The sequence below is a fragment of the Protopterus annectens genome, chromosome 13.part0 (genome assembly GCF_019279795.1).
Source record: "Protopterus annectens isolate FY-2018-M chromosome 13.part0, PAN1.0, whole genome shotgun sequence".
In the NCBI taxonomy this organism is placed as follows: domain Eukaryota; kingdom Metazoa; phylum Chordata; order Ceratodontiformes; family Protopteridae; genus Protopterus; species Protopterus annectens.
In genome coordinates this window covers 403,136,905-403,160,828 of record NC_056747.1, presented here as the reverse complement: position 1 = coordinate 403,160,828, position 23,924 = coordinate 403,136,905, and the positions used below count along the sequence as shown (strand labels likewise).

The following is a 23,924-nucleotide window of genomic DNA, read 5'->3' as shown; positions in this document are numbered from 1 at the left end:
AGGAGAGGGTCATGGTGAGCATCCTGTCGGGTGCTAGGATCCGCCACATAACACAAGCACTCAGGTCACTCCAAGGCAAGTACAAATATGACTCAGTCATTGTCCATGCTGGTGTGAATGACCTGAGACGTACCTCCCTGGACTACATGAAAAGAGACATAAAGGAGCTCTCTGAGCATGTAGCCCAGGCCGGTATGACCCTGACCTTGAGTAGCATCTTACCCTCACCAAGAATGATGCCACAATATGAAGACAAGATGATCAATTTCAACAATTGGCTTAAGTACTGGTGTCATTCAAAGGGGATCCAATGCCTGTCAGCTTGGGATGATATGCTCGACAAGCCACGATGCTTCGCTAGGGACGGCTTGCACCTGTCACCCCTGGGCTTTCGGATATTGGCAAAGGCTCTTGCTACCCCCATAGTGCCTTTTTTAGGCAAGGCTCAAAAGACAAACCCACTTCCATAGGTATCACAAGGGATAAGAAACTAAGAGTAATGCTACTCAACGCCAGAAGTCTAAACCTCAAGATGCACTCACTCGAAACTCTCCTTAGCATGGAGAACATCGATATCTGTGCAGTAAGAGAAACCTGGTTCAGGGCTCCCGAGATCACCCCAGCACTACCAGGTTATACCTCATACCATGCTTTTCGGCCCCAAAACTTGGACCGAACCACAAAAGGAGGGGGAGTATCGATATTCATCAAAGATACCCACACCTCCAGGTTGGTGGCAAAGCACGAAGCATCAGAGAGTATCCATGTGCAACTAACAGTGGGTAAAACTGCCTTCCAGTTTATAGCCTGCTACAGACCATCCCCTGCTACAGACCACCCTCCCAAACCCAGGAACCCCACTCGGCCTTCCTGAGAACACTGGAAAATATGAAGGTCTCTCCAAACACCATTATATTGGGCGACTTCAACTACCCAAACATAGACTGGGAGCATTACTCTAGCTCCAACACCCTAGCCCAAAGGTTCCTAGAATTTATAAACTCAAATGCTATGGAACAACTTGTTACCACTCCCACAAGAGGGGAAAACATACTGGACCTGATCATCACCAACATGGGGACTCTATGCTCCAGACCAGAAGTGTATCCCTCACTGGTAAGATCAGACCATAAACTAATCTCACTGGATATTCACATCCCGACCCCACCCCCTGCCCAGAAAACCACAGTGAAAAACTTCTCTAAAGAAAATTTTACACTCCTCAAAACTGAGGTGGAATCCTTCAAAGCCCCCGGGCCTGTGGAAAATACAGCCCAGACCGCAGAATCCTTTATAAACGCATTCTATGAACACCTTCAGGAATGCATGGATCATGCGATCCCAAATAAAACCAAGACCCAGTCCTCCAAAGGCAGACGTCCTGTCTGGTGGACCCCAGCCATAAACAAACTATACAATAGAAGGAGGAAGCTACTAAATGATAAAGCAAAATCCCAAAAGGGAAGGCATCACTGATCAGTATTAGCAAAAACTACGGGCACACATAAAATTGTCTAAGGCCAGCTTCGAGAGAAAAATTGCACAGGACACTAAGGATAATCACAAGGCTTTCTTTAGTTATGTTAGGAACCTGGGTGGTAATTCCCAGATATGCTCAGAATTAGTCCAAAATGACAAAAATACACCGAACCCACAGACATTGCCAACATCCTAGCTGACAGGTTCAGCGCAAACTCCCCACCAAAAGGGCAAATATCTATCCCAGCAGAGTGCTGCCCCTGACATCTCAGATGCTCAGGTAAGAGCCGCCCTCTCCAAAGCAAAAACACAGCATCAATGGGACCAGATGGTGTCCCGGCTGCGCCCTACATGAACTCAAAGAAGAGCTAAACCCAAACATAAAACTACTGTTCAATCTCAGCCTTACTACAGGATATGTGCCCAAAGAGTGGCGTGCAGCAACAGTGGCCCCTCTCCATAAAGGTGGTGCCTCAACAGATCCTGGAAACTATCGCCCATAACCCTGACTAGCTTGGTCTACAAAGCTATGGAAAGGATCATCATGGACCTCATAAATAAAGATATTGGGGACCTACAAACACTGGATCCTACCCAGTTTGGCTTTGTTAAGGGCAGATCCTGCCTCTTAAACCTGGTTGATTTCTTTGAAACAGTCACCAAGGCCATTGACGAGGGAAGGTGGTCCACACAGCCTACCTGGACCTCGCAAAAAGCCTTCGATACAATACCCCACTCGGGCATTATAGATAAGCTCACCAGCTTAAATATAAACCCCTATGTCACTAGATGGATTGCAAACTGGCTCAAGGACAGAACCCACATGGTTAGAATTGCTGGAGCCATGTCAGACTCCAAACCAGTTACAAGTGGTGTCCCACAAGGCTCAGTCCTGGGACCTCTCTTGTTCGGTATATATTTCTCGGAGGTACAGGCCAACACGGAAGGACTGTGGCTGACCAAGTTCGCAGATGACTGCAAACTGGGTGCCATAATCGAGACTCCAGCCGACACAAGCATCCTTCAAAAGGGCCTCATAGAAACAGACAACTGGTGCCAGTGCCATGGCCTCAAGCTAAATGCCAAAAAGTGTATAGTCATCCCCTTTGGCAAAAACAAAGTGCCCACAAATTACCACATAGGTGGAAATCCATTAAGTACAGAAGAAGTAATTAGGGACCTGGGGACCCAAGTTGATAGCAATCTCTCATTTGACAACCACGTGGCCAAAGTGGTTAGAAAAACATTTTATATAGCCCACCTAATCATGAAGGGATTCACATCTAGATCAGGGGAGGTCATCGTGCCTCTTTACTCATCCCTCATCATGCCCATAATTGAGTACAATGCCTCTTTTGGGATGTACCTTACCAGACACCTGCAGCAACTGGAAAGACCCCAAAAGTACCTCACCAAGAGGATCAAAGGGCTCAAACAGATGCCATATGCTGCCCGGTTAAAGAAACTCCAGCTCTACTCAGTGGCATACCGCCTGTTCAGAGGCGATCTGTGCCTGACGTATAAAGCCATGTCCAACCCGGAATTAGTGGACATGCTGCACCTCAGAAAATCCAAATCCCATCGAGCTATGCGCTCGAGAGACTTGAACCTCAGCACTGAAATAAATAGGACATGCTGGAGGGACAGATTCATAACCCAGAGGCTCCCTTCACTCTGGAATAAAATCCCAGTCCAGGTTAGGCAGAGTCCCTCATTGACTCTCTTCAAGAGGAATCTTGATGAGTGGATGGGAGATCGTAGGTTTACCCCGGGTATCACTTCTGTGTCACTGTTAGATAGAGGCACAGTATACTAACCTCGAAAAAGGGCATAGCAAAATAAATTTAAAATGGGTGGCGAAAGCCAAACACATTCTGGCTAGGCTTATAAATGCCCTAGGGCAGATAGCCTAGTATGAACCTATGAACCTACTGCATGTCTTTGGAATGTGAGAGGAAGCCGAAGCACCCACAGGAAACCCAAGCGAATATAGGGAAGACATGCAGACTCTGCACAGAAGGTACCCCCAACAGAGAATTGAACTGGGGAACCTTTTGTTTCCCTTGTCATCTCCTTACAATCTGCTTCATATTCTATATCTACTATCCTTAAAATATTTGCTACCACACTTACCTGTACTTGTTTCTGTCTTGAGATCTGATGCTCACAGTCCGGTTTAGAGTTAGGTTTTTTTTTTTTTGGTTAGCGGGCTTTTCCCACCTAGTGTGCTTTCCTAGTAGTAAGTGTTTGCTTTGTTTTTAGGTTTTACAGTTTGTTCTGGTTAGTCTTTAGGGGTGTAGTGGTTAGGTTTCCAAGTATGGAGAAGGGGTTTAAAAAATGCGTTGCATATAGTCACAAGCTCCCATCGCAGGATGCTCACCGCAGGTGGATATACTGTCTGGGGGCTGTCCGTCTCAAATCTCCTTGTGTCATTTGCAAGGGCTTCACCACTCATGCCAGCAAGAGTAGGACCGGGTTGGTCATAAAATGACTGTTGCCAGTTGGTGTTTCTTCTGTTTCTTCCAGCAAAGGGGAGAAGTCTGATCAGGGTCCAAGGACCCCAAACATTCCAAGAGAGATTGAAAATAATTCTTCCCCTAGTCTGCTAGACCCTCAGCTTGGCCAGATTTTTCAGCACTGTCAGCTTCGAAACGTCAGAGCTGATTGCCTTCAGCACCAATTGCAGGTGCAGGTAGGACTCCGTTTCCCACTCATTGACCCTTGCCTCTCCTTGTTCAAGGGAACACCATTGGGTAAGACATTTTCTCCCTTCTCCCCTTCTGCTTCACTGGAGTCCTCGCTAGAGTCATCTCCATCTCCGACCTGGATCTGAGCTTCTCCTTTTTGGGTTCACTCATTGGAGCCCTTTTCCAGTAGGCAAGCTTCCACGCTTCCTTTGGTGGCATTATCAGCTCAGTAGCTGATGCAGGATTTTCTGCAGGTACAGATGCAGTTAGAACTGATTCCGTCAGCTTCAGGTCTTTAACCCAAAGCACTGGGTCCTTTAAATTAGTTTTCTTCCTCAGGCTCTGTGGTTGCGAGGTCATCTGAGCTGGTTGTCTTTCCTCCCTTAGTGTCGAACCAATGGCTTGGCTGATTTTAGCTCCTGCCCCTACCTTGGTTTCCTCAATGCTGGCTGCTTCAGATCTGAGTGGACCTTGGGGCCAACACACTGAGACAGGGGTGTTCAGGTCACTTTTGATTCTGGTGTTGGGGTCGTCCCTCCCATTCTGGGCTCTCCTCTTGATGGTTAGGCTACATTTTCTGCATCAGGGTGGATTGGAGCAGCTGCAGAGTCCGATGGGCCCTTTGGATCTTCAGATTCTAAGTCCACAGGCTCCAGGCAGCCTGCTTCAGTTTCTGCTTTTGACCGTGTGTAGAGGATGTTCCCTCATCAGGAGGAGGAGTGGTCCGCTGCAGCTGGTATCCTTCTGTCTTTGACATATGCACCTGCAGACATGCTTCAGTCTTCTCCAGGTCAACTCACCCCAGGTTGTCTCCAGTCTGTCCTTCCTTCAGGGCCCTTGGCCACTTCTGTCCCCCCTCCTGATTCTCCATGGCAGGACGTTTTGGGCAAGAGGTGGTGCATGCGGAAGCACTTGGATTCTCCTGAAGAGTCCCTGACTGCGGATACCGACCTTGAAGAATGAAAGGGATCCCCTAAATCTCCTTGCAAGGATGCCTCCTCTGGGGATCTTTTGGAGCTACTTCACCAGTGCAAGGACTGCAGAACACTGTCTCTGGAGGAGTCGGTATTTTTGGAGGCCTTTGGGATGGACCCATCAATGTCCTGGGTGGCTTTCCCTCCTGATGCTCGTTATTGAGCTGTTTTCCTGGAGAGAGTGGAAGGAGCCTGATGCTGTGGAACCCATCCTTAAGAAGCCAGGCAAGATTCTGTCCCCTACCAAGGACTAGCAACACTGGAGTAAGGATCTGGCCGTGGATGCAGTTGTTGTGGTGGCCACTAAGGTGGACATCTTAGAAGAGGGCTCCTTGGTTCATCCCTCAACTAAGGAATCTCAAGCATTGGACTGGTTGAGGAAGTGATCCTACACCTTGTCCACATTTGCATTGAGGGCATTAACCCATTTCATTTACTTGACCAGACTTCAGTGTGACATTGTGTCCAAAGTGTCATGGGTAATTAAGACACAGCAGGTTCCAGAGTCTCAGAAGACTCTGTAGACTCAAATGTCCACTTTACAGTCTATTGCTAATATATCCACGTGTCTGCTAATATGGCGGATAGGACATCATGAGCCACTGGTGCAGACATTGCCATGTGTCGCCACTCTTGAATGAGGCTATGTAATTTTGCGGACTGATTCAAGATGTCCTTTGTTAATATCCCCTTTGACAGCTCTTCAGTTTTTGGGCCGAAAATTAAGACACCGTCTAGGAGTAAGCAGGAAGACATTGCCGGCCATTGGAATATATTTTGCTATCCTTCGGTGGACCTTCGCTCGGAACCAGAAGGGGGAAAATCTTTTTTTAGAAAAGTGCAGCTGTCTTTTCAGGAAGCTCCTTCTGAGCCCCCCCCCCCTCCAGAGCAGGGGAGATGACCACAGTGGGCACCACCATCACAGCAGAATGGTCTACAGAATGAGGGTTTTCATGGAACCTTCTCCAGTAGGCCCTTTCTCCGACCCAGAAAGGTTGCCTAATTATCCTTCTCTGGAAGCAGTCAGAAGTCATTTGTGTGTACACCTGGAAGCTTAGGAAGCCATCACCTCAGACATATGGGTATTGAGTCATATTCGGAGGCTGTACAATTCCATTTTTGGAAACTCCAATTTTAAATCTGAAACATCTCCCAGATGTATCACCCTGTCAGATAACAGATGCAGCCATCGATCTTTAAAAGCTGTTAGAAAATCAAGTCATCCAAGAAGTCCCTGCAGACTTTTTTTTTTTTTTTGGTTCCATAGAAGAACAGGGAATTTGAGCAGGTTGAATTGTTTTGTAAGACCAAGTTTTGGATGGTCACTGCACAGTGACCGGTGCAGTCCTTTCTACTTCCTTTGAGAAAGGATGACTGGATGTGCTCAATCAACCTCAAGGACACCTGCCATCTTATAAAGATTGCTAGGTGTTCCAGGAGGTTTCTTTGCTTCTGCTTGGGAGCATATTATTACCAGTTCTGAGTACTGCCTTTTTGTCTCATCACCGCCCCAGTTGGTCACCAAGTACATGACAGTCGTGGTAACCTGGCTAAGGCTGCAGGGTGTTTTCTTACCTGAGTGATTGGCTCCTAACAGCCTTCATGAGAGTTCTTTAGTCAGAGCCCAGGGACACCTTACTCCAGCTGTATAACTTCTTGGGAATCACAATCAGAGATCAGAAATCCAGCCTTCTCCCTGTGGAAACGATAGCGTTCATAGGCTGCTACTTGGGTGCAGTTTCACAGATTGAAAGACTACCACTTTCCAGTGTATCTGCCCTGCGGGGGGGGGGGGGGGGGTCTAACCTTTTCCTTGCTCTCTTACTCAAAACTCCTGGCTTATCTTATTCTCAGCCTCTTAGGACACATGGCAGCTGCCGTCTGCTTGATTCCCCTAGTGAGGTATCACATGAGGGTTCTGCAGTGGACATTGGCAGTGCTATGGTCTATGACACTTCCCGTAGAGTTCCCAATTGTGTTGACTAAGGTCTGTCAAAATCAGATCAGGCAGTGATTGGGGTCTCCATTGGTGTCCACCAGGAAACCGTCTATCCTCCCCTTGGCACAGTCACAATGGGTGCCTCTCTTCTTCTTGGGTGAGGGGGCATTTTGAAGTAAGGGGATCTAGTTTACTGCCGAGGCCAATCTTCACATCAACATCTGGGAGATGAGGGTGGTCTTCCTCATGTTGCAGGCTTTTCAAGACTTTCTCCCAAGGGTGTGATTCCAGTTCTGACCGACAACATCTCTTATCAAACTGGGGGACCCATTCCTTTCTTCTCTGTTGGGTGGCCATGAGAGTCTGCAATGGCAATTTTGTCTCAGTGGTTTCCAGTTACAATGCACATCTGGGGAGATCCAACATATTGGCAGACAATTTGAGCAGGCACATTCTCTTTCCATAAATGTAGTATTTTAATCCAAGAATTGCTGCTTGGACTTTTTGGTGCTGTGGCACTCCGGGTTTTGATCTATTTGTATCCCTGTCCAACACAAAGTACAGCAGCTTTTATGCCTTAGTCCCTCGTCATGGACAGTCACTCAGGGATGCTGTTCTATATGTTTGGTCCTCGGGTCTTTGTACGCCTACCCCCTGACTCCACTGATAATGAAGTTTCTTCAGAAGGCAGACCATTGCAGAGTGGCTGTAATCCACATCACTCCCTTTTGGCCCCATCAGGTGTGGTTCCCCTTTTTTGGCCTCTTCTGAAGTACCCTCCTTGGGTCCTAGATCTCATTCTGGATCTGATTTCTCACCCGGAGGGTCCTAAACCTTCCCAACCTTCAGACTTTCAAGTTAACCACTTGATCTTTCTAATTCCCTTGATGGCCAGGAAATCCCCAAGCTTTCAGACAGAGTAGTGCATATTTTGTCCTTGTCTCTAAAATTGTCTACTTATTGGGTGTATGCTAGTAAGTGGAAACGTTTTGCTTGTTGGGCTACCTTCAAGGGTTTGGATCATTTTTCAGCCTCTTTGGAGGTCATGCTTGACTTTCTAGCAGAATTGTTTAATTCCGGTTTCAGTTATTTTACTGTTAAGGTGCAAGTGGCAGCTATTTCCAACTTCCACATTGGTAAGGACAGTTTGTCTTTGGCTGTTCTCCAAGTTTTTAAGGCTTTCTTCAAGAGTACCTTTTTGTTGCGTCCTCTGGTCCAGGACCCTGTCCCTCAGAGGGATTTACCTTTCATGGTTCAGATGCCGGCTTCACCTTCCTTTGAACATTCTGCCATGACTGACTTGATACTAGTTACTTCCACCAAGCTGGGTGTTAGAACTGCAAACCCTCTGTTCAGTTTCCACTGAACTTGTTTTTTTTCTTCATAAAGACAGGTTGTCTCTCTGTAGTGATCCTTCCTGCAGGAAACATGACAACTGCCATCTGCTTGGTTTCCCTATCACAATTTGAGTCAGTCCATCCACTTATCAGTGTTATTTTCTGAATTTTACAACAAGGGGGAATACTTATTGTATTGTCTTTATGTGCGTAGACAATTGAGATTTTACTTGTACAGAACCAAATCTTTCAGAAAAGTCTAAACAGTTGTTTGTTTTCTTTTCCGAGGCCCATTTGGGCATGCCAGTGTCTAAGGTTATTCTCTCCAAGTGGTTATCTGATTGCATTTCTTTTGGGTATAGTGTGAAAGGAAAGCCCTTGCAGTGTAAACCAAAAAGTCACTCTACTAGAGATATGGCTAATACTACAGCTCTCTTCTTGAGAGCTTTGTTGGATGATGATTGTGCAGCTGCAACTTGGGTGGGCCCTCTCACATTTGTGTCCCACCACAAACTGGACATTCATTCGAGGGCCAGAGCTTCTTTTGGTTCTACCGTATTGTACAGTATCCCTCCATAAGACCTCCTTAGGGTTTTACATGGCTGGGGCTCGAATCCAGATGGCAAAGGCAATATTGGATATGAAAGTTAGGTATTTACCATAATGATAGCTTGTGTTGTCTCTTTCCATCTGGTTAAACCTTCCCTTCTTCCCCCCAACCCTCACAATTATGATGAATTTCTTGATCATGGGATGACCGAGTCAGGGAGGTTGATTTTCCTTCTGTGTTGAGGTCCTTAGTATTTTCCCATTGAGATTGAGCAGTGTCACTTTAGGTAGTGTGGGGCATACTCAGTCTTAAGTATCTTAGTGAGTGATGGATTATGGTTGGAGGAAGCGAAGCTTGGCAGGCTGAAGTCCTTGGAATATGGACAGACTCGTATCAGAGTTGACTCCGATAACCCCCAAGTTGAACCAGGCAGAAAGAGAGAAAATTGATGTGTCATAAGTACATAACTTTTATTTGTTTTATTTCCTTCTTCCACATTTTTGTTTTATTCTTCATTCTCTCCCTTAGTCCACTGACTTTAAGCATCTGTGTCTTTGTCTGATTTACCCTATATCCTTCTCTCTTCCAAATTTCCTCAGTGTGACCCACAGCTGTTCTGTATCTCTGTCTGTGTTTGTCACTGTTGTCAATGCATCATCTGCAATTAATGTAATCATCTTCTCCATTGCCCCAGTTTGTATCCCCCTTATCGTTGATCTCCTTCCTTCTCCAGTGGCTTAATCCTAACATCCATCCACAACCCTTTTCCCCCATTTTTTTTGTACACAGGGTTGGGGTGTTACTTCAAAAGTGACAGTCATCTAGAGTTAATGTTCTCACTGCCATGTGGCTAGCCCTGTTACTGTTGTTCTATATCACATGTACACATTTATACCTGCAGCCAATTTAGTGTGTCCAGTCCATGACTTTGCAATGTGAGTTGAAACCAGTGCACCCAGAGAAAACCCATGTTTGCATGGAGAGGGCATAGCGACATCACATAGGAGCCACCCCAGCTGAGAATCAAACCGAAGTACCTCTTGCTGTAAGATGACTACACTACCTGCTTCTACATTGTACCCCCCCCACCCCAGCCACTGTGATGTTCATTTATAAATGACATATAACAGTTTACACAGGGAGCAGCCCTGTTTCATCCCCTATTTATTTCTGTCTTTCCGGACATTCCCATTCTGATTTTTACCCTAGCTGTTGCACCCCCCTCCCCAATACATTATTCTAGATAACTTTACCCATTCTTTTGGGAATCCCCATTTTTCTTTGACTTTGAATAGATACTTTTATTGCAGTCTCTCAGACTCTTTTTTTAACATCTAGGGGTACACGAGCCACCTGTCTTCTTTTTTCTTGTGTATCCTATAGAATTAGTAATGTCCTTATTAAATTATCTGATGTCCTCCACACCCCTACACACAGATCCTGTCTGATCTTTATGTATTGTCTTAGCCAAAATCTTCCCCAATCTGTCTGCTAATATTTGCATAAAGCACTTAGAACTATGATGTTAAATTGAAATGAAATTGGTCGGTAAGAGGAAGGAGATAGCTGATTCTTATCCCTTCTTTCTGTATCACAGATTTAACTGCCTCTTTCCGCTACATTGGTGGAGTTGCCCTCTCATCATTTTATTAAACACGTATACCCATTTTTCTACTGTCTTCTCTTCCGCAGTTTACCATACTTCTATTTCTTGTCCATCAGTACCTGGAGTTTTTTTTTATGTTATTTTCTTTCCTATGTTATTAATTATCCTTCCTTGTCTATACTTCATATTAGGTTTCTTTGATCTTCCAAGTGTACCCCATTTCCTTCTCCCCTATTTTCCCACCCTTCTTTCTAAATATTTAGATATTTACACTTGATTCTTCCTTTTCTTCAGAGTTAAACCATATCTGTTTCTCAAGATTAGCCTCCTGACCTGTCTTTCTGCCATTACTGTGGCAGTGCACCTGTTTCTATTAGGGTGATCTGCCTCTGTGCAGTCTATTCGTCCTCCTTTCTATTGTCTACATGTTCTTCATGTTTCACTGTTGCAGTCATTACATTTAGGTAATCTGCTGGCAGGTTGCCCTCAGTCGGCCTGAATAACAAAGTCTTGGGTCCTGCGTCAGTTGCTGGCTCCTCTTCCATGACGTCAGGTCATCAGGGGTATAAAACATGCAGCCGATGCCATTTTAATCGGTCTTTCTTGCCGCGCGGTGCCCGAAGCAGAAGCAGTTCACCAGTGCTGGTTGGCCGACTCCTGAAATTTTTGTTTTCGAGTTTCAGAATCGAAGTCTTCAAACTAAAGCTAAGTACCCAGTTGGGGAAACTTTTTCTTGCTCCTTACCGATATCAGTAAAAGGTAATAATTGCATTACTTGTGGGAAGCAAATATCTCATAAGGATTTTCATTTGTACTGTATTCCTTGCCTAGGCCCTGATCACAATGTGCCTTGCTGTCGGTTTTGTGCTAAATTTAACCAAAGCACTATTAAGCATCGGTATATTTTTGCTTCTAAATATTTTGGTTCAAGATTTAACTATCCTGAAATGTCGTCGGTTAGCAATCCGACTACCGGAGTTCACAAAAAAGCGAAGAAAAAGACAGACACAGACCGTCGAGGTCCAAAACCAACGACGAAGCTTCTCCTAAGCCAGTCCCCAGTTTGCTGGTACTCAGTGAGGTGCTTTCGCAGCCCCTGATACCCACTACTTTTGAGTCGCAGGCCTCTACTGAGACCCATTCTGAGTCCGGTGTGCCGTGAGATTCGCAAAGTATTGAACCCGCGGATGTCTCTCCCTTGGATGGGTCCGGAGCCGCTGAGCAGGCACCGGCTTCTGAGGGTGTTTTCAGGCCTCAACATTTTTATATTAAACCGACACCGTCAACAAAAACAAGGTCAAACACAACTTCTGTGTCTAAAAAACCGATGCATGAGCTACGTGTTCAGGCCCCTATGCCTAAAAAACAAATGATCAAAATGGTTGAGGATTTAATTACCTTGATCAGGGGTTCCCAACCCCCCTTGCTAAGAGGCCTAGGTTAGGCACTGATTATGAATCTTCAGATCAGGTTTCCTTTTCTTCTGATTCCTCTTCTGATCACAAATTTTCTATTCCATCTTATGAGGATTCTGATGCAGATTAATCCATCCCATCTGCATCTCCTCCTGAGGATTACTCTTTTGGAGAGACTTTGCAAACTTTAAGGGAACATTTTCACTGGGAGAGTCGGGACTTCTCTGAATCAAAAAAGAGGCTTAGGGATTTCCTTCTTCTACCTCAGCATAGGCCTTTGGCAATACCTCCTGTATTAGACATTGTTGATGATGTGTTCTCAGAATCAAGCATGGCCCCTGATTCCCTGCCTCCGGTTCCTAGTAAGCCAGACAGATATTGCAGGGTTCCTGACTCCCACAAATTTCTTTTCAAAAATCCTGCTGCTGATCCTGAGACTATTTCTCAGGGTCCCAAGGGTGTTAAGGCTTCTTCTGCCAAAAATCCTACCCCTTCTGATAGAGATTCCAGGGCGCTGGATTGATGGGGTAAGAAGGTTTATACGCCTGCAACCTTGGCCGTCAGGGCTTTAAACTGCCAGTTTCATATGCTTAAATATCAACAGCATGTTATGGGCTTACTGAAACAGAAAATGATGTTGATTTCTGATTGTGTGGAAAATAAAGAGTTGTAGGATTTATTGCATTCAGCAGAACAGGTTGGAAAGCATACTTTGCAATGTAGTTTTGATTCCTTGGAGGCCTCTTGCAGGGCCGCTGTAACTGGATCTGTGATAAGAAGGCATGCCTGGCTCAAGAAGCAAAATCTGCCTGATCATGTTAAAGGTAAATAGTTGGATTCCCCTTTACAGCATGATAATCTGTTTGGTAATAAGGCAGAAGAGGTTTTAAAGAAAATGTAAGACAAAGCTAAATCTATGCAAACTGTAAAAGATGTTTTGCAAGTGCAGCCACCCAGGTTCAGTAGGCACTGGCCTACTAAGAATTGGTCCTTTCCTGTGTCCAACAGAGCCACTCAGGGCAAACCCAGGCGCTCAAAAGGATCCAGATATCAATCACAGGGATCTTACAGGTCAAAGCAATGGGATGCTTAGACCTCCAAATCTGGAGGTAACAAAGCACAACCCTACAGTAAGCAGTCTCAATGACTTTCCTCTACCATCTCCAAGCACTTATCTTTTGGAAGCCCCCTTGGGGGAAAAACTAGCACTTCATGCTCAAAACTGGCAGTTAATTACCCAAGACAAGTGGGTATTAAACATAGTATCCCAGGAGTACAAATTCCATTTCCATACTTTGCCAATTCCAAACGGATGGCCAGATCTGCCACAAAACCAGTGGACAGAGGCCCAGCAACAAGTCATGTCCCTCATGGATATGGGGACAATTCAACCGGTACCACAAAAGGAAAAAGGACAAAGATTTTATTCAAGACTTTTCCTGGTACCCAGAAAAGACAAATTTTGGCGTCCAATACTGGACTTATCAATTCTGAACACATTCCTGGACATTCCAAAATTCAAAATGCTGACTTTACAACAGCTACTGCTTATGCTAGGCAAGAATGCCTGGTTGGTAACTCTAGACTTAAGAGGCATACCTGCATATCCCAGTAAGGGAATCTTGCAGAAGATACCTCCACTTCAAAGCAGGTTTTTTGCATTACCAATTCTCTGCACTGTCCTTTGGCTTATCTACTGCACCCAGGGTCTTTACAAAGTGCCTGGCACCAGTAATTGCATTATGCAGACAAAGAAACATTCAAATTTATCCTTATCTGGACGATTGTCTCATTCAGGCAGAGGGACAAGGACACTCTTCTTCAACATTTGGCGTTTGTAAAAAGGCTTCTAGCATGCCTAGGGTACACCATAAATGAAAAGAAATCACAACTGGTACCCTCTCAAATAATTACATTCCTGGGTGCAAGCTTGAATACAACTGCCCAGATGGCTTACCTCATGCCAGACAAACAAATGCAATTGACAACATACTTCAAACAAATGGCAGCAAAAACCCAGTTATCTGCAAGACAAATTATGCAGGCTTTGGGGTTCATGGCATCCTGCATTCTACTAATTCCATATGCGAGACTGCGTATGAGGAAACTTCAGTGGTACCTAAAAACTTATGGAGTCAACATTGTCACAGCCTGGAAACAATGATTCCTCTCATTCCCTGCCTACAACAGGAGTTTCTTTGGTGGGCAGAGACATGTCACCAAAACAAGGGACTGTCATTCACTCTACCCCCTGCCACCCAAACCCTAACTACAGACGCATCAACCTATGCTTGGGGGCCCACCTGGCAGGGAGATGCATTCAGGGCAAATGGAGCCCAAATTAAATGCATCAACATATCAACCAGAAAGAAATGCTAGCTGTTCAGAATGCTCTGACGGCCTTCAAGGACTTACTTCATCCAGGACAGCTACTGATCAAGACGGACAACACCACAGTTATGTGGTACATAAACAAGCAGGGGAGTACCCATTCCTACCCCCTTTGCAGACTAGCCATGGCCTTGTGGAACACAGCCTTGACTTTCCAAATATGTCTTTAAGCTCAGTTCCTGCCAGGAAAGCAAAATACTCTGGCAGACGACCTAAGCAGAAATCTTATGGTCCCGCATGAATGGAAACTGGATCCACAAATCTTCAGCATGTTAACACAGAAATGGGGAAGCCCAGACATAGATCTATTTGCCTCTCCCCAAAACTATCAGTTGGACAAATTCTGCACAAGAACTGATCACAAAAAAGCATGGAAAGTGGATGCTCTATCCTTCAGCTGGAAAAACCTATCGGTCTATGCCTTTCCCCCTCTACTCTCCAAGGTCTTACTAAACGTCAGACAGGAAAAACCAAAAATGATTCTAATTGCTCCAGACTGGCCTCACCAACACTGGTACCCACTTCTAAGGAATATGTCACACCTTCCTCCGTGGAACTTGCCTCAAACACCTCATCTATTGTCTCAGCAGAACTATCAAATTTTGCACACTCAGCTCCAAACTCTGAATCTTGCAGCATCGCTAATAAACTGATTATTCAAACCACATCTCTCAGTAAACCTGTGATGGATGTCATTTTTTTGAAGCCAGAAGGCCTAGTACTAGAAAATCTTATGCTGATAAATGGAAGAGATTCTGTGCTTGGAACCAAGCACAAGGAATAGACACAGCAAAGCCCAATATTTCTCATATTTTACAATACTTAACTGTGATGTTTGACAAGGGCCTATCTTTCTCTTCAATAAAAATCCATGCCTCTGCCATCTCAGCTCATTACAACACAGAGCCTCCCCTCTTTTCTCATCCACTGCTAAAACAGTATCTCAGAGGGGCCAAAAATTTAAGGCCTCCCAGGAGAGTGCCGACTCCTGCATGGGACTTGAATTTTGTGCTGGAAAAACTCACTCTGCCTCCTTTTGAACCAGCAGCTACTGTGGATGTAAAATTTCTTTCTTGGAAGACAGCTTTTCTTTTGGCAGTCACTTCAACTAGAAGGGTTTCAGATCTACAGGCTCTCATGGCAGTGGAGCCTTTCATTATTTTTTACCTGGACAGGGTGGCCCTCAAGACCAGTCCTTCTTTTATGCCTAAGGTGGTGTCCAGTGTGGCTCTTAACCAGACCATTCACTTGACAACTTTTTTCCCAAATCCGCAGAACAAGGGGGAGCGAATTCTGCATTCATTGGATGTACACAGACAACTAAGATTCTACTTAAACAGAACAAAATATCTAAGAAAGTCTGAGCAACTACTGGTAGCATTAGTTGCAGGATCACAGGGGAAGGCTATATCAAAGCAGACTATTTCTAAATGGATAAGCCATTGCATTCGTTTCTGCTAACTTGCACCATGGTAAACCTGTGCCCAAGGGGATCAGATCCCATTCCACCAGGGCTGCCTCTACTTCAGCAGCTTTTCCCAGATGGGTCACTACCAGAGACATTCTAGAAGCTGCTACTTGGAGCTCAGTTCATACGTTCACAAAGCATTATCTTTACCTCTCTTCTCTAAATCCAGGGCAGGCTTTGCCACTGCAGTCCTGCAGGGCCTTATAGCTGCTCCTAATGCTGTTTAGTTCCATCCTCCCATCCATAGCTTTGGGATTCTACCCAAATGTAATGACTGCAACACTGAAACACAAAGAACATAGTACAGTTGTGTACACTTACCATAAATGTAGATGTTCGAGTGTATTCACTGTTGCAGTCCGGGTTACCCACCAGCCAGCCCCCATTCTATACCTTTTCTTTCCTTCACTATACTCAAAAGCATTTGTGGTGTATTTGCTTTTAGTTGAAGGTATATTTTATGTTTCTAAGGTGCTTTAATATATATTTACAGTTTATATATATATTTTTGCTCCCCATTTGGAGGTCACCTGACATCTGGGGCAAGAAAAACTGATTAAAATGGCGTTGGCTGCATGTTTTATACCCCTGACGACCTGACATCATGGAAGAGAAGACAGCAACTGACGCAGGACCCAAGACTTTGTTATTCAGGCTGACTGAGGGCAACCTGCCAGCAGATTACCCAAATGTAATGACTGCAACAGTGAATACACTCGAACATCTACATTTATGGTAAGTGTACACAACTGTACTTTTTAAATATAGTTAATAAGTTTTGGTTACAAATCTTCATATGGAACTGTGAGATCGGAAGGTGAAGAAGAACAGGCAGTCTAATAAAATGAGAATAAGGAACATGACAATGGATAAGTCATCCATTGCCATACCAAGAAGATTAAAGTCACAGGGGAAGAAAATGAGACAGAAACTAAAATGACATTATGCTTGCTAATCTGGAATGTTAACTGCTTCACAGATGAAGTTCAAGTACAGACAAAGGCTTTTGGAGTATGTTAGACAGATTGAGGTGGGTGCAGTCATGCTGCAGGAAACACAAAAAACCATGAGGAAGCATGAGGAGTTAATAAAGAGGAGATTTTGAGAAGGATATCATGCTGAGGCATTGGAGTGTAGGAAAAGAGGCATGATAGTGATGATAATGAGAGGCGCACCAGTATGTATAGAGAACAACCCATAAAAAGGTGTGAAGGGGAGGTATGTGTTTAAGGGAACTTGGAGCGACATTGGGTTGATGGTACGAAACATGTTTGTCAAAGGGGACAAAAAATGAACCATCAAGGGATCTTGGTATTGACCAGGGACTGGAATCCAATCACAGTGATGGAGGACCCAGAGCAAGAAGAATTTCAAAGGAAGGAATGCTCTTGGGAAGAATTTTGAAAGTATATTGACTAGTAGATGTAGGAGAGAGAGCATGAGAGCCAGGAAGGGCTTTACCTTTGAATCAGGCCAACTTTACTTTAAGTCAAGGCTAGATAGAATACAACTACACTGGATATAAAAAGCTTACACACCCGTGTTAAAATGCCAGGTTTTTTTGATATAAAAAATGACACCACAGTAAATCATTTCAAAACGTTTCCCACCTTTAATGTGACCTATAACCTGTACAATTCAATTAAAAAACAAATCTGTTAGGGGAAAAAATATAAAAAACTTACAATAAGCTGGTTGCATAAGTGTGCACACCCTTAAACTAATACTTTGCTGAAACACCTTTTGATTTAATTACAGCATTCAGTCTTCTTTGGTAGGAGTCTGTTAGCATGGCACGTCTTGACTTGGCAATATTTGTCCATTTTTCCTTGCAAAACCGCTCCAAATCTGTCAGATTGCGAGGGCATCTCTTGTGCACAGCCCTCTTGAGGTCACCCCACAGATTTTCTGTTGGATTTAGGTCTGGGCTCTGGCTGGGCCATTCTAAAACTTTAATTTTCTTCAGGTGAAGCCATTCTTTTCTTGATTTGGATGTATGCTTGAGGTCATTGCTGTGTTGAAAGCTGAAATTCCTCTTCATCTTCAGCTTTCTAGCAGATGCCTGAAGGTTCTGGGACAAAAGTGACTGGTATTTGGAGCTGTTCAAACTGTTCATAACTCTCTCCACCTTGATTAAAGCCCCAGTTCCAGCTGAAGAAAAACTATCCCAAAGCATGATAATCCCACCACCATGTTTCACCATGGGGATGGTGTTCTTATGATGATGCTAAGTGTTGTTTTTGCGCCAGATGCACCTTTTGGAATTGTGGCCCAAAAGTTCAACCTTGATGTTCATCGTGTTTCACTGTTGCAGTCATTACTCTTGGGATTATCCTGCTGGCAGGCTACCCGCAGTTGGCCTGAATTCCAAAGTCCTGGTCCGGCGTCTGTTGCTGTCACCTCTTCCCTGACATCAGTGCACCAGGGGTATAAAAGATGCAGCCGATGCCATTTTCTTCTGTCTTTCTTGCCGCGTGGTGCCCGAAGCAAAAGCAGTTCGCAAGTGCCGGTCGGACTACTCCTGAGATTTTCGAATTTGAATTTCAGATCCGAAGTATTCAATAAAGATAAGTACCCCGTTGGGGAAACTTTTTTCTTGCTCCAGACCGATGTCAGAAAAAGTTAACAATTGTATTTCTTGTGGGAAGCAAATACCTCATAAGGATTTTCATTCTTAATGTATTCCTTGCCTAGGCCCTGACCACAACGTAGCTAATTTTCGGTTTTGTGCTAGATTTAACCAACGCACAATAAAGCGTCGGAACGTTTTTGCTTTCCATTACTTTGGCCGAAGGTTCAACTATATAATGCCGTCAGAACAACCGACGACCGGAATTCATAAAAAGCACAAGGATAAAGAAAAGGACAGGCATCCGAGGTCCAAAACCGACGACGAAGCCTCTTCTAGGTCAGTCGCCAGTTCACCGGTGCTCAGAGAGGCACTTTCACAGCCCCTGACTCCCGCTACCTCAGAGCCACAGACCGTTTCCGTCTTCCACGTGGAGACAACTAGGCCTCTGGATACTCAAGGTATTGGCCCTTCAGAAACTAATCCCTCAGATGGGTGCGGAGCCGCTGAGCAGGCATCGGCTTCTGAGGGTGTCTTCAGACCTACACAACTTTATATCAAGCCTACTTCAGCATCCAAGACAAAGTCTGAAACAGTTTTAAAGACAAGGAAACAAGTACAGCATTCTCCAGGACAGACTTCTATGCCTAAGAAACAGATGCTCAAAATGGCGAAGACCTAATTACTTTGATTAGGGCTTCCCATCCCCCTCCTGATAAGAGGCCTAGGTAAGTTACTGAATATGATTCCTCTGATCAGGTTTCCATTTCTTCTGATTCCTCTTCAGAACAGGGATATTCTATTCCTCCCTATGAGGATTCTAATGCTGAAGATTCTATTCCTTCAGCCTCTCCTCCTGAGGATTATTCATTTGGGAAATCCCTGCATACAATGAGGGAGCATTTCCACTGGGAGAGCCAAGATTACTCAGCTTCTAAGAAAAGGCTTAGAGACTTCCTTTTACTACCTCAGTACAGACCTCTTGCAATTCCTCCTGTTTTAGACATAGTAGATGATGTATTTTCAGAGTCCGGCCTGTCTCGAGATTCGTTACCTCCTGCACCTGTTAAGCCAGACAGATACTACAGGGTCCCAGATTCCCATAAATTTCTATATAAAAACCCTGCTGCGGACCCAGAAACTATCTCACAGGGTCCCAAAGGGGTGAAGGTTGCTACTGCTAAAAATCCTGTCCCCTCAGATAGAGATTCTAGGGCTCTGGACAGATGGGGGAAAAAAGTCTACACTTCTGCTACCTTGGGTGTAAGGGCTTTAAATTGTCAATTTCACATGCTCAAATATCAGCAATATTTAATGTCTTTGTTAAAACAAAAAATGTTGACAAATTCTGAATTTTCTGAGAACAAAGATTTGCAGGATTTATTGCATGCAGCTGAACAAGTGGGAAAACATACTTTGCAATGTGGTTATGATTCACTGGAGGCCTCGTGCAGGGCCGCTGTTACAGGTTCTGTTATTAGAAGGCATGCTTGGTTAAAAGAACAGAATCTGCCTGATCATGTTAAGGCAAAATTATTGGATGCTCCATTACAGCATGATACTTTGGTGTTAAAGAAAATGGAGGATAAAGCTGAATCTATGCAGACAGTAAAGGATTTCTTACAGGTACAACCACCCAGATTTAGCAGGAACTGGCCTTCTAAGAATTGGTCCTTTCCAGCATCAGACAGGCCACAAAGAGGCAGATTCAGACGATCTAGAGGCATGCAACAGCCCCAGGGCTCATACAGGCCCAAACAATGGGGTGATTCTACCTCCAAAAGCGGAGAAGACAAATCACAGCCTTATAGGAAACAGTCCCAATGACTTCCATCTGTCAATGCCAAGCACTTAACTTTTGGCAGCACCGTTAGGGGGAAAGCTAGCACCTTTTTCACAAAACTGGCACAGGATCACCCAGGACAAATGGGTCTTAAATATAGTCTCTCAGGGCTATGGGTTCCACTTTCACACCCTTCCAAAGGCAAAAGGTATGCCAGACCTGCCACACAATCAATGGGCAGAGGCACAAAAACAAATTTCATCTCTCATGGACATGAGGGCTATTCAGCCAGTGCCACAACAAGAGCAGGGATAAGGATTTTATTCAAGACTTTTCTTAGTGCCAAGAAAAGACAAAGCCTGGAAACCAATTCTGGACTTGTCTATTCTAAATACTTTTCTGGATGTTTCAAAATTCAAAATGTTGACTCTGCAGCAACTTCTGCCCATGTTGGGCACCAAGGCTTGGCTTGTACCTTTGGACCTCAAAAAGGCATACCTGCATGTACCAATCAGACAATCTTGCAGAAGATACCTCAGATTCATAGCTGGCACAATGCACTACCAGTTCTCTGCACTGCCCTTTGGCTTATCTACTGCGCCCAGGGTTGTCACAAAATGCCTGGCACCAGTAATTGCTTTTTGCAGACAAAGAGGAATTCAAATATATCCCTACTTGGACGACTGCCTTATTCAAGCAGAGACCAAGGACATTCTACTAAAGCATATGGCGTTCGTAAAAAGATTACTAATTTGCCTAGGGTACACAGTAAATGAAAAGAAATCAAAACTAGTACCCTCTCAAGAGATAATATTCCTGGATGCAAGCTTAAATACAACTGCCCAGATGGCTTATCTCACGCCAGACAAACAAAGACAACTGACTTCTTACTTCAAAAACATGGCAACAAAGACCCAGTTATCTGCAAGAAAAATTCTGCAGGCTCTGGGCTACATGGCTTCCTGCATTCTACTAATTCCATATGCAAGACTGCATATGAGGAAACTACAATGGTATCTAAAAAGTGTTTGGACTCGGCATTGCCACAGCCTGGAAACATTAATTACTCTCATTCCCTGCCTGCAACAGGAGGTTCGATGGTGGGCTCAGACCTGTCACTACAACAAGGGACGACCATTCACTTTACCCACAGCCAGGCAGGCACTAAACAGATGCATCAGACTATGCCTGGCGGGCACACATGGCAGGAAAATGTATTCAGGGCACATGGCCCACAAGCCAAATGCATCTTCATATCAATCAAGAAGAGATGCTAGCTGTACAGAATGCCCTGACAGCCTTCAAGGACCTACTTCATCCAGGACAACTGCTGATAAAGACGGACAATACTACAGTCCTGTGGTACATAAACAAGCAAGAAGGCACAGATTCCTACCCCCTCTGCAGACAAACCATGACTTTGTGGAACACAGCATTGACTTATCAAGTGCATCTGCAAGCACAATTCCTGCCAGGAAAGAAAAATACTTTGGCAGATGAACTAAGCAGAAACCTCATGGATCCTCACGAGTGGAAACTAGATCCACAAATCTTCAGCATGATAACAGGGAAACGGGGATGCCCAGACATAGATCTATTTGCTTCCCCTCACAACTGCCAGCTACAGAAATTCTGCATTCAGACGTATCACAAACAAGCATGGAAAGTGGACGCTCTTTCATTCAGCTAAAAAGCCCTTACAGTATATGCCTTCCCTCCTCTGCCTCTCCTCCCCAAGGTACTCATAAAGGTCAGACAAGAGAAGCCAAAAATGATCCTGATTGCCCCAGACTGGCCATGCCAGCACTGGTACCCAATCCTAAAGAGCTTGTCTCAAGGCCCAGCCTGGACATTGCCTCAAATTCCTCTTTTGCTGGCCCAGCAAAACAATCTGATCCTACACAGCCAACTCAGAACCCTAAATCTGGCTGCATGGCGGATAATGTAAACTTTCAGAACACACCTCTCTCTAAAGCAGTTATGGATGTTATTTTGGAGGCCAGGAGGCCCAGCACCAAAAAATCTTATGCAGAAAAATGGAAGGGATTCTGTGCTTGGAACCAGGCACAGGGAATTGACACGCTTGTACCAAATATTCCTCATATTTTACAATATCTAACTGAGATGCTGGACAAAGGCCTATCCTTCTCATCAATTAAGATCCATGCCTCTGCCATTTCAGCTCACTACAATACGGAACCACCTATTTTTCCTCATCCACTGCTCAGGCAGTATCTCAGAGGGGCCAAAAACATAAGACCTCCAAAGAGAGCACCAATACCTGCATGGGACCTCAATTTTGTCTTGGAAAAACTCACACTGCCTCCTTTTGAGCCAGCCAATACAGCTGAGATAAAATATTTATCATGGAAAACAGCTCTTCTCCTAGCAATTACTTCAGCAAGAAGAGTCTCAGAGTTACAGGCACTAATGGCTGTGGAACCTTTTATTATTTTCCATCCGGACAGGGTTTCTCTAAGGACAAACCAAACATTTATGCCTACGTAGTGTCCAGTGTGGCTCTTAACCAAACCATACATTTGCCTACCTTTTATCCAAATCCGCAGAATAAGGGGGAGAGACTTCTGTATTCATTGGACATACACAGACAGCTACAGTTTTACTTGGACAAAACTAAAGCTTTCAGAAAGACTGAGCAGCTCTTAGGATCACAAGGAAAGGCTATTTCAAAGCAGACTATTTCAAAATAGATAGGCCACTGCATTCGTTTCTGCTATTCACAACATGGCAAATCAGTGCCTAAGGGCATTAGGCCACATTCTACCAGAGCAGCAGCCACTTCAGCAGCCTTCCTCAGAGGAGTACCAACCAAAGACATTTTGGAGGCTGCAACCTGGACTTCAGTGCACACTTTTACAAAGCACTACCACTTACCTCTTTTCTCTAAATCCAGAGCAGGCTTTGCCACTGCAGTTCTGCAGGGCCTCATAGCCACTCCTAATTCTATTTAGGCCTAGCCACCCAACCTCAGTTTTGGGATTCAACCCAAGAGTAATGACTACAACAGTGAAACACGATGAACATAGTACAGTTTTGTACCTACCATAAATGTAGATGTTCGAGTGTATTCACTGTTGCAATCCAGGTTACCCTCCCTCCATCCCCCTTTTCACTGCTGGGACTTATCTGTACTTCTCTTTTCTATACAACCTATGTGGTGTATTTACTTCTAGATGAAGGTTATGTGCATGCTTTTTTATGATCAGTATTTTTTAGCCTACCCTTTTGGGGGGCACCTGACATCTGGGGCAAGAAAAACTGAAGAAAATGGCGTTGGTTGCATCTTTTATACCCCTGGCACACTGACGTCAGGGAAAAGGTGACAGCAACCGACGCCGGACCAGAACTTTGGAATTCAGGCCGACTGCAGGTAGCCTGCCAGCAGGATAACCCCAAGAGTAATGACTGCAACAGTGAATACACTCAAACATCTACATTTATGGTAGGTACTTTATGGTAGGTACAAAACTGTACTGTCTCATCAGAGCATAACACATTTTCCCACATGTTTTTGGGAGACTTGATGTATTGTTTTGCAAGTTTTAGCCAGGCCTAGCTTGTTTTTCTGTGTAAGAAAAAGCTTCCATATTGCAACCCTACCCCATAGCCCAGACATATGGAGAATATGGGAGATTGTTGTCACATGTAGCAAACAACCAGTACTTGTCAGAAATTCCTGCATCTCCTTCAGTGGTGCTGTAGGTC

General features: G+C 44.6%; 1 protein-coding gene across 2 annotated transcripts in view; it reads left to right on the top strand.

The window, feature by feature from the left end:
* CUX1 (cut like homeobox 1) overlaps positions 1–23,924 on the top strand; it is a 3,879,009-nt gene that overhangs the window by 1,655,063 nt on the left and 2,200,022 nt on the right. The gene's annotated exons all lie outside the window — the stretch shown is intronic.